The sequence below is a fragment of the Hyaena hyaena genome, unplaced genomic scaffold (genome assembly GCF_003009895.1).
Source record: "Hyaena hyaena isolate Hyena2069 unplaced genomic scaffold, ASM300989v1 scaffold_930, whole genome shotgun sequence".
In the NCBI taxonomy this organism is placed as follows: domain Eukaryota; kingdom Metazoa; phylum Chordata; class Mammalia; order Carnivora; family Hyaenidae; genus Hyaena; species Hyaena hyaena.
The window spans coordinates 732,676-746,749 of NW_024081561.1; the positions used below are offsets into that span (position 1 = coordinate 732,676).

A 14,074-nucleotide genomic window follows, 5' to 3' on the forward strand; every position below is an offset into this window, starting at 1 on the left:
AACCTCCTCCAAATCAGAGGCCAATTAATGTCAAGCATTCATAAATGGCTTCAGCCAGTTCCTCAAAGGATAGACAAATTTAATTCCTATAGGATTCCCTCAAGATACACGCACTATCTACCAATTAAATCTGACAAGATTTCACTCCATAAGAGCCAACCTCACAATAATATTGCAAATAAGATATAGCACTATTTCCACATTCATATGATAGATAGCTCATTAACACCAATTAAATAGGATTGAACATTTTGATGTGAAATATTTTGATTGGTACTTATAATAAAATACTTATTTAGATTAATAATGAATGTTTATTTCCAGACTTGAATTTGTCAATTAATGCTGTATTCCTTCATTTCCCTTTTAATTATAATGAAAGCTTGTGTGTATGTGTGTGTGTGTGTGTGTGTGTGTGTGTGTGTGTGTGTGTGAGAAAAAAGTGAAGTGAAAGTACTAATGAAAATTGTACAATCCTTTTGTAGTTCATAAGCATGTTGATTGGATGTTCACGCCATTGTGTGACAATGTTTCCCTTAAACCTTGTTACACGACCTCAGGACATTACCCATCTGACGTGAAAAAAAAATAGTATAAACTGGTGAGCAAGAAATAATATTAAGTAAATTCTGGCTTCCATGCTATAATGTGACACTTAAAATATAGTCATCAAAAATTTGAAAAACTAGAGCTAACTCGGGAGATGTATGCTGTAGGACCCGGAGACACGGCAATATCTGAAGACTTGGGGAAACTTTCTCCTTCTCCTTTGTCCTTGTCTGTCCCTAGGACACCAAGAAATCTCATCTCTTCTGCTCTGTTGTCTCAGCTTATATTTAAAGAGATTATGATTCCCTGTAGTCTGAAAGAGATAAAAGATTCTTTAGATTTGTGTTAAGACGTACTTTCCATACGCACTTCCCCACCTCTATACACCCCAGCCTTATACAGGTCTATGCTGAAATGTTTCTATTCACAGGTCTGAAAACATTATTCTTGCACTCCATTTCAATTTTCCTAAGTCTGACTCATTTCTAAATTATTCATATTTCAATTAGAAGACTCTGTCAGATCACTAAAAGTTTCTCACCCTTACTTAGGACTATGATTGTAAAGAGTCATTTTAATAATATAGCTTCTTATTAAAGTGATTTCTAATCTCATGATGTGGCAGGGGGTGATCCTGTCAAAGCAGGAGGGTTACATTATAGCACTGGCACCTCTAAATTAGTCTCTACTTGTGGTAGGCACTTTAAGGATCCACAAAGTAAAATGTGAAGCCTTTATTACTGAAAGCTACTCTGACAGAAGCATGTTCTTAGTGTGACGTGCCCCTCCTGGTCTATATATTTGTTCAGTTAGCACCCTCTGATCCTAGGGTGTTAATCTCATTCTTTCTAGGGAAATTGTTCTAAAAATTCTCACAATCTGGCTGCACTCAAACATAATTTACAACTCTGTTTACATGTCTGAAGTTGATGTACAAGTTATAGCACAAATAACAACAAATGAATGTTTCCATTACTGCACATACTTGGTGCACATGCACCAAGATTTGCTGAATCCAATAAAATGTTCTATTGTCGCATTTTCCTCATTAATAGTGAAATGAGTGTCAGTTATTTTGCTTATTGGCCATTTGAGTTTTCTCTTTTGAAAATTGTTAATTTATACCTTTTGTTCATATTTCTATCATATCTACTTCACTTTAATTTTTTTGTTTGCTGTTTACTTTTTCTTTGTAATAGCTTCATTTTTCTTCTCTCTTCTCTTTCCCCCTTAATTCTTAATAGCTCCTCATAGAAAGAAAGTGTGATGGGTCAATTTGACTGGTTCACAGGAACTCAGATATTTGCTGCACATGCATATAAAGGAAACAGAATCAATACATTGGTTATTATTATTTATATAGATTATAAATACATATGTAACAGAAATAGAATCAAGAGGATATATATTCTTTACATATCTATAGATACATATAATACAAGCTATAGGACAAATACAAAGAGAAAAACAATAAGATATTACATTAAAAACTAAAATTTCCTTTTATTTTAAATTGAAGATGACACAAAGAAATGGAAAAGATTCCATGCTCATTGATTGAAAGAACAAATATTGTTAAAATGCCTATGCTACCCAAGGCAATGTACACATTTAATGCAATCCTTATCAAAATATCACCAGCATTTCTCAAAGGGCAAGAACAAACAATCCTAACAAGGAACCACAAAGGACTCCAAATAGCAAAAGCAATCTTGAAAAAACAAAGCAAAGCTGGAGGCATCACAATTCTGGGCTTCAAGCTATATTATGAAGCTGTAATCATCAAGACAATATGGTACTGTCACAAGAACAGACTCATAGACCAATGGAAAAGAATAGAAAACCCAGAATGGACCCAAAACTATAAGTCAACTAATCTTCAACAAAGCAGGAAAGAATATTCAATGGAGAAAAGACAGTCTCTTCAACAAATGATCCTGAAAAAACTGGGCAGTGACATGCAGAAGAATGAAACTGGACCACTTTTTTACACCATACACAAAAATATATTCAAAATGGATGAAAGAACCGAAGGTAAAATAGGAAACCATCAAAATCCTAGAGGAGAACACAAGCAGCAACTTCTTTGACATTAGCTGTAGCAGCTTCTTATTAGACACATCTCCAGAAGCAAGAGAAACAGAAGCAAAAATGAACTATTGGAACTTCATCAAGATAAAAAGTTTCTGCATGACAAAGGAAACAATCAACAAAACTAAAAGGCAAACTTCAGAATGAGAGAAAATATTTGTAAATGACATATCCAGTAAAGGATTAGTATCTAAAATCTATAAAGAACTTGTCAAGCTCAATCAATATCCAAAAGTTAAGTAACCCAGTTAAGAAATGGGTAGAAGACATGAACTGACATTTTTCCAAAGAAGATATCCAAATGGTGAACAGACACATGAAAAGATGCTCAACATCACTCATCATCAGGGAAATCAAAGTTAAACTACAATGAAATATCCCTTCATACCTGGCTCAAGTTAACAACATGGAAACAATAGGTGTTGGGTAGGAAGCAGAGAAAGGGGAACCCTCTTACATTGTTGGTGGGAATGCAAATGGTACAACCACTCTGAAAACTAGTATGGAGTTTCCCCAAAATGTTAAAAATAAAATCACCCTATAATCCAGCAATTGCACTACTAGGTATTTACCCAAATACAAAAATACAAAAATACCAAATACAAAAGTACTGATTTAAAAAGATACACGCAGGGGCACCTGGGTGGCTCAGTCGGTTAAGCGTCTGACTTCAGCTCAGGTCATGATCTCACGGTTTGTGGGTTCGAGCCCCATGTCAGGCTCTATGCTAACAGCTCAGAGCCTGGAACCTGCTTCAGATTCTGTGTCTCTCTTTCTGCCCCTCCCCTGGTCGCTCTCTGTCTCTCTCTCTTAAAAAAAAAAAAAGATACATGTACCCCGATGTTTATAGCAGCATTATCAACAATAGCCAAATTATGGAAAGAGCCCAAATGTCCATCAACTGATGAATGGATAAAGAAGAGGTAGTATACGTATATACAGTGGAATATTACTCAGCTGTCAAACAGAATGAAATCTTGCCATTTACAACAACGTGGATAGTGTTAGAGTTTTATGCTAAGCGGAACTAGTCAGTCAGAAAAAGACAAATGCCATATGATTTCACTCATATATGGAATTTAAGAAACAATACAGATGAAAAAAAGAGAGCGAGACAAACCAAAAAAGAGACACCTAACTAGAGAACAAACTGAGGGTTACTAGAGGGGAGGTGGTTGGGTGGGGACATGGTTAAATGGGTGATGGGTACTAAAGAGCCCTCTTTAGTGGGCCTTTTTTTTAGCCCTTCTTGTGATGGGCGCTGGGTGTCATGTGTAGGTGATGAATCACTGGATCCTTCACTCTTAACTAGTATCACATTGTATGTTAACTGATTGAAATTTACATAAAAACTTGGAAGAAGAAAATCTCTTCTTTTAGTTTTAACTTGTTTGGTCTGTGGATTCTTCTAAAGGTCAATCAGTCTGTTAACAATACATATCACATGCCACTGCATGATAGGAGCTAAAGATAAAGCAAACAACACAATTCTGCTCTCACAAAGCTTATATTCCATGAGGTAAACATATAATTACATTTTGTGAAAGATGGCTACTTATCTTGAAAGCTTGAGGAGTTTCTTTGGACTCTTTCATGTATGCAGTCTGGGAGCATCGCTGGAGAAGGTTGCTTTCTCATAGCACCCTGTCCCTTAGGAGACAGTGGTACTCAGGTTTTCAATCTCCTGTTATTTTTTCCTCCAACTGCTAAACAGATCTGAGGTAAAAGAGGGATCCATCATTTTAAAAAAATAATCAGTACAATTACAATAACTTTAGACCAATTTTAGCAATTATATTGAGCTCAAATTTGTCTGCCTCTCAGATTTCAGTTTTTAGTGGTGAGAATTTACATAAACCAATGCTCCGGGTGGTTAGAACCACAAAAGAGAAGAGTCTGGGTGTGCACAGCCTCACCAGGAGTGGCGCCTCTCATACTTTTGATGACATGTATTGGAATATGAGTAGTCTGGTCCTTGGCAGGTTGTGCTGCTGCCAGGAGCTTGATAGTCTAAATCTTATGCGCCTGAGATTTCCTTGAGGACCAGAGTGCTTGGTTCTCTTTCAGTTATATTGTCCCATCCTAGTGCAGTTCCTGACAGATATTCAGTGATAGCTGGTGAAAGATTATAAGAATGAATGTCGTGTAAATTCACATCCGTGAAAGAATTGCTTTCTTTTGCCAGGTTTTGGCTCATAGACACTTTGAAAATAGAATACTCTTTGAACATCAGCGATACAAGAGCATGCATATCCTCAGGCTACTTCCAAATATACTTTCTGAATAAATAAAAAGAGGGCAAAGCCTCTTTGTGACCCTCTCCATCCCCTTCATCTCCATCCCCTTCAAAGAAGGGAACATTGGGGAGATTATTGTGGAAAAGTCCATTGACTTTGAACTTAAGAGCCCGATGTTTGCTTTATACAACTGCTGTTTTTTTCCAATGTCATCTCTGAGCATTTGTTGACTTTTTATACATCCCTGAAGGTAGGTGTCCTTTTGAAAAATGCAGAGATTGGTCAAATAACAATAATAACATCAAATATACTTATCAGTCAAAAGCAGGTTGAGTATTCTCAAGCAACGGGACTTCACATGATCACTAGGATGTCTGTTTAACGTGTAGGCAATGCTGAGTGTCTCATTCCTTAAACCTGAAGTAGCCTTGACTGCAGAGTTCCAGGAATTGACTGGAATCCTGGTCTATAAAAAGAGAGCAGATTCTGGATAAGTGAAACAGTTTCTGTATAAGAGAATCTGCCACAAAGCATAAGTAGTCCTGGTATTGTTAGAATGAATTAAATGAGAGGTCTTATTAAATAATTTGGTGAAGGTTGAAGTTCCAAGTTCCCAGACAAAAAGCTGTTAGTGGCTCATTTGTCACCTTCTTCAGAGACTTTGCTGCTGCTAGGGATGGAGTTAGATGTGCTCTCACATCAGGTATCTAGAGAATTCTCTTTGTAGGTGCCGTGTTGAAAAGGCGTAACACCGTTATCTCATCTTCTTTCTATTAATCTAGTTCTTCCTTGTTTCTTCCCCTGATGGTGTCACCTTTGGCTATATTTCAACATCAAATATCTTTGTTTTGTCACTTTCATTGGAAATGTGGAAATGTGCAACTACATGGAAACTCCATTATACTTTATGTAGAGGTTATAGTATGGTCTACAACCTTAATGTATAAGTATTATTAATTCATTTTTGCTAAAATATCTTTTACAGAGTAATATATAATCTGTGCCTTTCCTAATAGAAATAAGTCCTGCTCGTGTATCAAGATATTTTCTAATTGCTTCTGTGAAAATACTATTGATTATTTAATTGTCATCTAGTGAGAGTCATTTCACATTAGCATGTTAGATCATTATTTTTTTTCCTCAAAATGTCCAAATCAATATATAGTTAGCCTTTTTAAAAATTTTTTAATGTTTTCATTTATTTCTGAGAGAGAGAGAGAGAGACAGTGTGAGCAGGGGAGGGTCAGAGAGAGAGGGAGACACAGAATCTGAAACAGGCTCGGGGTGCCTGGGTGGCTCAGTCAGTTGAGCCTCCGACGTCGGCTTGGGTCATGATCTCACTGTTCGTGGGTTCGAGCCCCACATCGGGCTATGTGCTGACAGCTTTGAGCCTGGAGTTAGCTTCAGATTCTGTGTCTCCCTCTCTCTCTGACCCTCCCCTGCTCATGCTGTCTGTCTCAATTCTATCTAAAAAAAAAAAAAAAAAAAAAAAAAAATCTGAAACAGGCTCCAGATCCTGAAGGGTTCCAGGCTTAAAGCCACAAACCCCGATATCATGACCTGAGCTGAAGTCAGAGGCTTAAACAACTGAGCCACCCAGGCACCCCTAGTCAGTATTTTTTTTTTTTGACAAAATGTTCTGTATTAGTGAAGAACAAACCAACAAGTCTAAATCTTCTTTATTAAAATTATTTGCTTAGGACACAATCCAAACTTTAATGCAAAAGCTACAGCTACCGGACAAGTCACAAAACTCATATCAATTTTTGTAATGGCACTGATTTTTGTCAATAATTAAAAATTTTATCGTATGGAATTTCCCTCTGAGTATGAATTTCTAGAACATGAATATTTAGGCTTTGTTTTCTTGATGTTTATCAGTTTCTATCCTTTATAATTTATTGTTCTTTCAAGTACTACAGTATAAATGAATATGCTTATTCATTTCCACTCAACATAAATTAATTAACTTCTATTATGTGCCAGTACCTATCGAGGACATTAAGATACAGCGATGAGGAGCACCTGGGTGGCTCAGTTCGTTAAGGATCCGACTTCATCTCTGGTCATGATTTCACAGCTCATGAGTTCAAGGCCCATGTCAAGCTTTGTGCTGACTGCTCAGAGCCTGGAGCTTGCTTCGGATTCTGTGTCTCCCTCTCTTTCTGCTCCTCCCCAGCTCATGTTCTCTCTCTCTCTCATAAATAAACATTAATTAAAAAAAAAAAAAGATACAGCAATGAATGACATACACTGATTATCCTCAAGGAACTTAAAATCTGGTGGAGAAATATAAGAGAAAGATAAGAGACACCCAGGTGAGGAAAGAGTAAGAGTGGAGTCTTGGGAGAGGAATTAACATGGAATTCTCAAGTCATGTTAAATGAACATCAAAGGATTAGATGGTAAGAAAATTAGATATTTAGATTTCTTTTTATTAGTTATCTAATATTCCAGTCATTTCTAGGACACCAGTTATTCAGTTCTCATTTCTTTCTCAATGAAATCTTCTGAAATTATTATTTCAAGCCTAGAATTTACTAGTTATTTATTTTGTGTACCCAGTGTAAGAACAATGAGTTTAGAGTTCAGAAGCCATTGGGTCTCTGTTTTTTTCCCTTTACTCTTTTAGTAAACAGTTTAAGGGGAAACTGGATCAAATTTTTAAATTGTGAAAGAAAATATATTGAAAACCACGTTGTATTACTTAAAAAATCTCTTCAAAAGTATTATATCCATTGCCATTCTCATATCTCAAATACAAGAAGTGCTTACCAGAAAATTCAGCCATTCATTAAAAGTTCATTTTGGAATCTTGTTTAACTTGGCCAAGTATGTCCAACTAGCATTCCTGAAAGGTGACTGGTTCAAGGTTGTGGTCAGGGATGTATGTTGCAAATCCTGACAACTCTGAGAGTCTCAGGCAATTTCTATCCGGGGTCTCCTCTACATTTGCTGCCTCAGTGCACAGCCTTTCATTCTACAGTTTAGCAACTTCACATTTTACAAATTTCAGGAAGAAGCCCACTGCAAAAGCTTAAGCTATTAGTGAGCACCTTTATATTGTAAAACCAGTGAATGTATAGTCCTATTAATTCCTGTAATTTAATTCCAATTTATCTGTATTTAATCATTTCAGAGCCATATGAAAATAACCTAAAATTCTATTCTTAAAACGATGTTGCTTGTTTGATATTGCCTATGTGGCAAAGAGCTTTTCAGCAGTTTTCAACCCATTTTTGTCTATATTTTCAAATGACCTGTCAAACTGACAAGAGTTTTGATAACATTTTCATATATGGTATGAGAGGATACTTGAGGTTTCTAATTTTTTTAACTTTTTCTCTATCTGAAAGTAGTTGACACACAAAGTTATGACTTCAGGCATACAACATAATGATCCAACATCTTTTTATGTTACGCTATTCTCGCCACAAATGTAGATACCATCTGTGACCATATAACACTATTACAGTATCACTGATCATCTTCCCTATGTATGCCTTTTATTCTTGTGACTTATTAGTGATGTTTCTATTTTCATACCAAATTAATGACACACAGTAAAACCCATACATTCTCTTTTAAGGTCATTCATAATTTCATTTAATTGGCTTTATTTCCATTGATAATTCTTTGTTATTTAAGCTCCTTTCTTCACTTTCAAAATATTTTCATTTATAATTTAAGAAATGATGTCTTTGAACCTGATATATTTATGTAGGTCAATGTCACTAGTATTTCTTAGTCTTTTAGCTCATTTTACTAGTCAATGGCTTCATATTGCTTTGCCTGAATATGAGCAAACCTTCAAATTTTCATTAGAAGTTCTGAGGTTATAATAATTTGATTAAACACTTAAATGATTAAGTTTCTACCTATCATTTTGTTATAATTTTTATTAGATTTTTTGAGTCACCTCTACATATTTAATATTACTTTTATTTAGATTTTTCAATCAGCTTTGTTGAGGCATAATTTTAATACACTAAAATCCACCAATTTTCACTGTTAAAGTCATCATACATAGAAATTCAGTAGCCACTAGCAAAATATTTTTATCACCCCAAATTTTATGTCCTTTCCCTTTGGTGTTAGTGCTCTCTCCCCACCTCCCTGAATCTGGCCAATTCTGATCTTTCTAAAATAAAAATTTTGCCTTTTGAAAACTATTTTTATATAAACAAAATTATATGGTATGATACCTTTTGTGTTGGGCTTCTTTCACTTAGCATAATGCTTTTGACATTCATCCAAGCTAGATGTTTATATCAGACATTCATTTCCTTTTATTTCTGAGTATTCAATTGGTTGGATATACCACAAATTATTTATCTGTTCATCACCAGAGGGACATTTGGGTTCTTTTTCGTTTCGATGTTATGAATAAAGCTACTGTGTGAACATTCAATGATGCACAAGATTTGTGTGTTTAGGTTTTGTTTTTCTTGGCTAAGCATTTAGGGGTGGAATTGCTGGGTCATATAGTAAGCATGTTTTTAATCTTTTAAAAAACCAACAAAATTTTCCCTAAGTGGCTATAATATTTTACTTTTCTGGTTATTTTACACCAGTGCAAAAATTAGTCTTTTAAAAGCTATCGATCATTGCAATGTGTATGTAGTTCAAACTTATTGTGGTTTTAATTTGCTTTTTCCTGATGACTAATGATATCAAGCATCTTTTTTTTTAAAGTAAACCCTATAACCAATGTGAGGCTTGAACTCTCAATCCTGAGATCAAGTGTTGAATACTTTATCACTTGAGTCAGTCGGGCACCCTGAAATCAAGCATTTTTAATGTGCTTATTTACCAATCTTATCTTTATCTTCTTTGATGAAGCATCTGGTCAAATCTTGCCATTTTATCATCTTATTTTTTCTCTTCTTTCGTGTTGTCACTAAATATATGCTCTGGATATATTTTAGATTCAAATTCACTTTCAGATATATTCTCAAATATATTCTCCCAATCTGTGGTGGTTTGTGTTTTCATTGGTTTCACACTGTATTTTGAAGAGAAGGAAATGTCAAATTCTGATGATGTCTAATTTATCTTTTTTTTCTTTTAGACTTGTTTGTGTCTATTTAAGGAATTTTACCTTCCCAAAGTTTACTAAGATTTTTGTCTATCTTTTCCCAGAAGATTAGTAAATCCATCTCTTATATATACGTTGACATTTTAATTTCTGTATGTTTTAAGTTAGACTTGAGGTTAAATATTTTGTATACTGATATCCAATTCTTCCAACACCACTTACTGAAGAGATTACCTTTTCCTCCATTATATTCAGTTTGACTGGAGGCTCAGAAACTGTGTTCATCTTTTCAAATATTTAGATTTTGCTTTCACTGCTTTTATCTACTCTTTCACTGCTTTCTGTTTTATTGATATTTGCTCTCTTTTAAAGAACACAAAGAAATGGAAAAATATTTCATGCTCATGGATTGGAGGAACAAATATTGTTAAAATATCTGTACTCTTTAAAGCAATCTATACGCTTAATGCAATCCCTATCAAAATATCACTGGTATTCTTCACATAGATAGAACAATGTTAAAATTAGTATGGAACCACAAAAGATTCTGAATAGCCAAAGCAATCTTTAAAAAGCAAAGCAAAGCTGGAGGCATCACAATTCTGTACTTCAAGCTATTTTACAAAGCTGTAGTCATCAAAGCAGTATGGTACTGGCATAAAACAGACACATAGATTAATGGAAAAAATAGAAAACCTGGAAATGGACCCACAACTATATGTCACCTAATCTTCAAGAAATCTGGAAAGAATATCCAATGGAGAAAAAAAATCTCTTCAACAAATGTTCCTAAGAAAACTGGTCAGTGACATGCAGAAGAATGAAACTCAATCACTTTCTTACACCATACACAAAAATCAATTCAATCTGGACCAAAGACCTAAATGTGAGACAGGAAACCATCAAAATCCTAGAGGAGAACACAGGCAGTAACCTCTAGACACATCTCCAGAAGCAAAGGAACAAAAGCAAAAATGAACTATTAGGACTTCATCCAGATAAAAAGTTTCTGCACAGCTAAGGAAAAAATCAACAAAACTAAATGTAACCTTCAGGATGGGAGAAGATATTTGCAAAAGACATATATGATAAAGGGTTAGTGTCCAAAATCTATAAAGTATTTATAAAATTCAACAACTAAATTACAAATAATCCAGTGAAGAAATGGGCAGAAGACACGAACTGTTATTTTTCCAAAGAAAACACACAGATGGTGAACAGACACATGCATAGATGCTCAACATCATTCATCATCAGGGAAATATGAATCAAAACTACAATGAGATATCCCCTAACACCTGGCTAAAATTAGCAACAAGGAAACAACAGGTGTTGGCAAAGATGTGGAGAAAGGGGAGCCCTTTACACTGTTGACAGGGATGCAAATTGGTGCAGCCCCTCTGGAAAACACTATGGAGATTCCTCAGAAAGTTAAATATAGAACTACCCTGTGGTCCAGCAATTACACTACTAGGTATTTACCCTAAGAATACAAAAATACTGATTTGAAGGGGCACATGCACTCCGATGTTTATAGAAGCATTATCAACAACAGCTAAACTATGGAATAAACCCAAATGTCCATTGGCTGATAAATGGATAAAGAAGAGGTAGCATATATATACAATGGAATATTATTCAACCATCAAAAAGAATGAAATCTTGCAATTTCCAATGATGTGGATGGAGCAAGAGTGTATTATGCTAAGTGAAATATGTCAGTCATAAAAAGACAAATACCACATGATTTCACTCATATATGGAATTTAAGAAACAAAACAGATGATCATAGGGGAAGGGGAAAATAAAGGGAAGGGAGAAAACCATAGGAGACTCTTAACTATAGAGAACAAATTGAGGGGTGCTGGAGGGTAGGTGGGTGGGGGATGGGCTAAATGGATAATGGATATTAAAGAGGACACTTGTGATGAGCACTGGGGGGTTGGTATGTAAGTGAAAAATCACTAAATTCTACACTTGATATCAATATTACCCTACATATTAACCATAATTGAAATAAAATGTTGAAACAAAGAAAGAAGAAAAATTTTGCTCTTTTTTATTATCCTTTTTTGATCTGTTTGAGTTTAATTAGTCCTTTTTCTATTTCCATAAGTGGGAGGCTGAAATATTTATTTAGTATTATGCATTTTTATCTTCCATCAGTTCAAATATTAGAATTTCCTTGTGATTTCTTCTTTGAGTTATCAAAGAAATTATTTGAATTGTATCATTTGATTTCCAAATATTTGGTGATTTTGCAGAGAGCTTTCTGTTATTTATTTCTGCTTCAATGCTGTTGTATGTAGAGAACACTCTTTGTTTTTATATGAATCTTTTTAAATTTATTGAGATTTTATAAGACAAGATATGGTTTATCTTAGTGACTTTTCTGATCATACTTGAAAAGAATGTGTATTCTATCATTGCTGTGTATTCTATTTATATCAACTAGGTCAAGTTGGTTGACAGTTATTTGTACATCTTTCCTATACATTTTGGTTTTTTGTCTGCTCATAATATCAATTACTGAAGGAGGAATGTTGAAATATCTAACTGTAATTTTGAATTTACATATTTCTTTTTTATGCTTTCACTTTTTGTTTCACATATTTTGAAACTCTGTTAGTTCGTATGTGTGTACATTTAGGATCTTTATATCTTTTTGGTGAGTTGACATTTTATCATTAAGACATATCTCATTTTATCCATGTTAATATCCCTCTTTCTAAGATTCCTTTCTCTTACATTAATATAGCAACTTAAGCTTACTTTTAGTTGACAATTTTCTGGCCTTTGATTTTTAGCCTATTAGTTACTTTCTATTCAAAGTAGATTCCTTGAAGTTGAACTTTGATTTTTTAACCCCATCTAACATTTGTGCCTTTCAGTTGTCATATTTGCACTTTTTGCATAAAGTGTGATTTTGCCATTTGTTTTCCATCTGTCAAATAATTTCTTTAATCATTTTCCCCACTTTCTTTTCAGTACTCTAAGTGTTTTTGTATATTTCTGTTTTTGTCTACTTGGTTTAATAGCTCTTTTACCTAAGTTGTTTATCTAGGGTTTAGAATATATGCATACAGTCTCATAATCTATCTTCAAAACAGTATAATGCCACATAATAAACATTATTGACTTCTTAAAACAGTACAGTCCCTCTCCCTTAAACTTTTCCCTACAGTTGTCACAATTTTCATTAAATTTTATAAACATATTGGTAAGATTTTAGCTTTAAATAGTCATTTATTTTGGAAAACTAACTATAAAATAGAATTTATATGTATTTATCTAATGTTGTGCCCTAATCGCGAGTCCCCAGAGACCACCAAGGAGCCGACACTGAAGCAAGTACAGAAGGGTCTTTATTACAAGCTTGAGCAGGGGCAGCAGGGTGAAGCCCCGAACAATAGAGAGCAGGGTTTTTATGGGGTAAGGGACCGGGGTGTTACAGTGCACACGTTGTACGTATTGCATCATCACATAAGCACCAATCATAATTGCACCGTACCCATGGTAACAGTTTTCACCATTCAGTATCTGTGAGGTGTCCGTTACTTTTGGTGGGACCCAATCATGACCTTTGAGAATCCTTTGAAAATGACCAATTAGGAGGTGAGCTCAAAGGGCCCACGTGGGGTTCAGGCAAGTGGTGAGTGATTGGCTAGTTTGTACAAAGTAAATACCTGCAGTTCCCAGTCCATTCTTCAGACCACAGGAATGTTACACATTCTTTTGATTGGCTGATCCGAGGGTGGTCCGAGAGTGGCTTTAGCTGAAGCTTTTCCTGGAACGGGGGCTACGTGCAGCCCGAGGTTGCTCTTAATGGAGGACTTAATTTCAGGCTCCTCACTACACAGTAATAATTTTTAGTGTGCCACTTTGTGTAGATCTAAATTACTTTGGCATCTTTTTTATTCTGCCTTCAGAACTTTATTTAACATTTCTTATAAAACATGTATGCTAGCAGTGAATTATCTCAGCCATTTCGTTTTCCTGAAAAATCTTTGTCTGTTTTTTGAAAGACATTTTGCTGATTACACTTCTAAGTTGATAGTTGCTTTTTATTCCCATGGTATTGTAAAGATATCACTTTACCCTCTTTTGGCTTGTTTTATGTCTGACGGGAAGATGGTAGCTACTCTTATCTTTGTTCCAG

General features: G+C 34.9%; 1 non-coding gene across 1 annotated transcript; it reads left to right on the forward strand.

Moving 5' to 3' along the window:
- The first annotated feature begins 473 nt into the window (after positions 1-473).
- LOC120222935 lies at positions 474-578 on the forward strand. Its single transcript, XR_005526149.1, has one exon. It is a non-coding gene; the product is annotated as a small nucleolar RNA U13 (small nucleolar RNA).
- Positions 579-14,074: the final 13,496 nt, after the last annotated feature.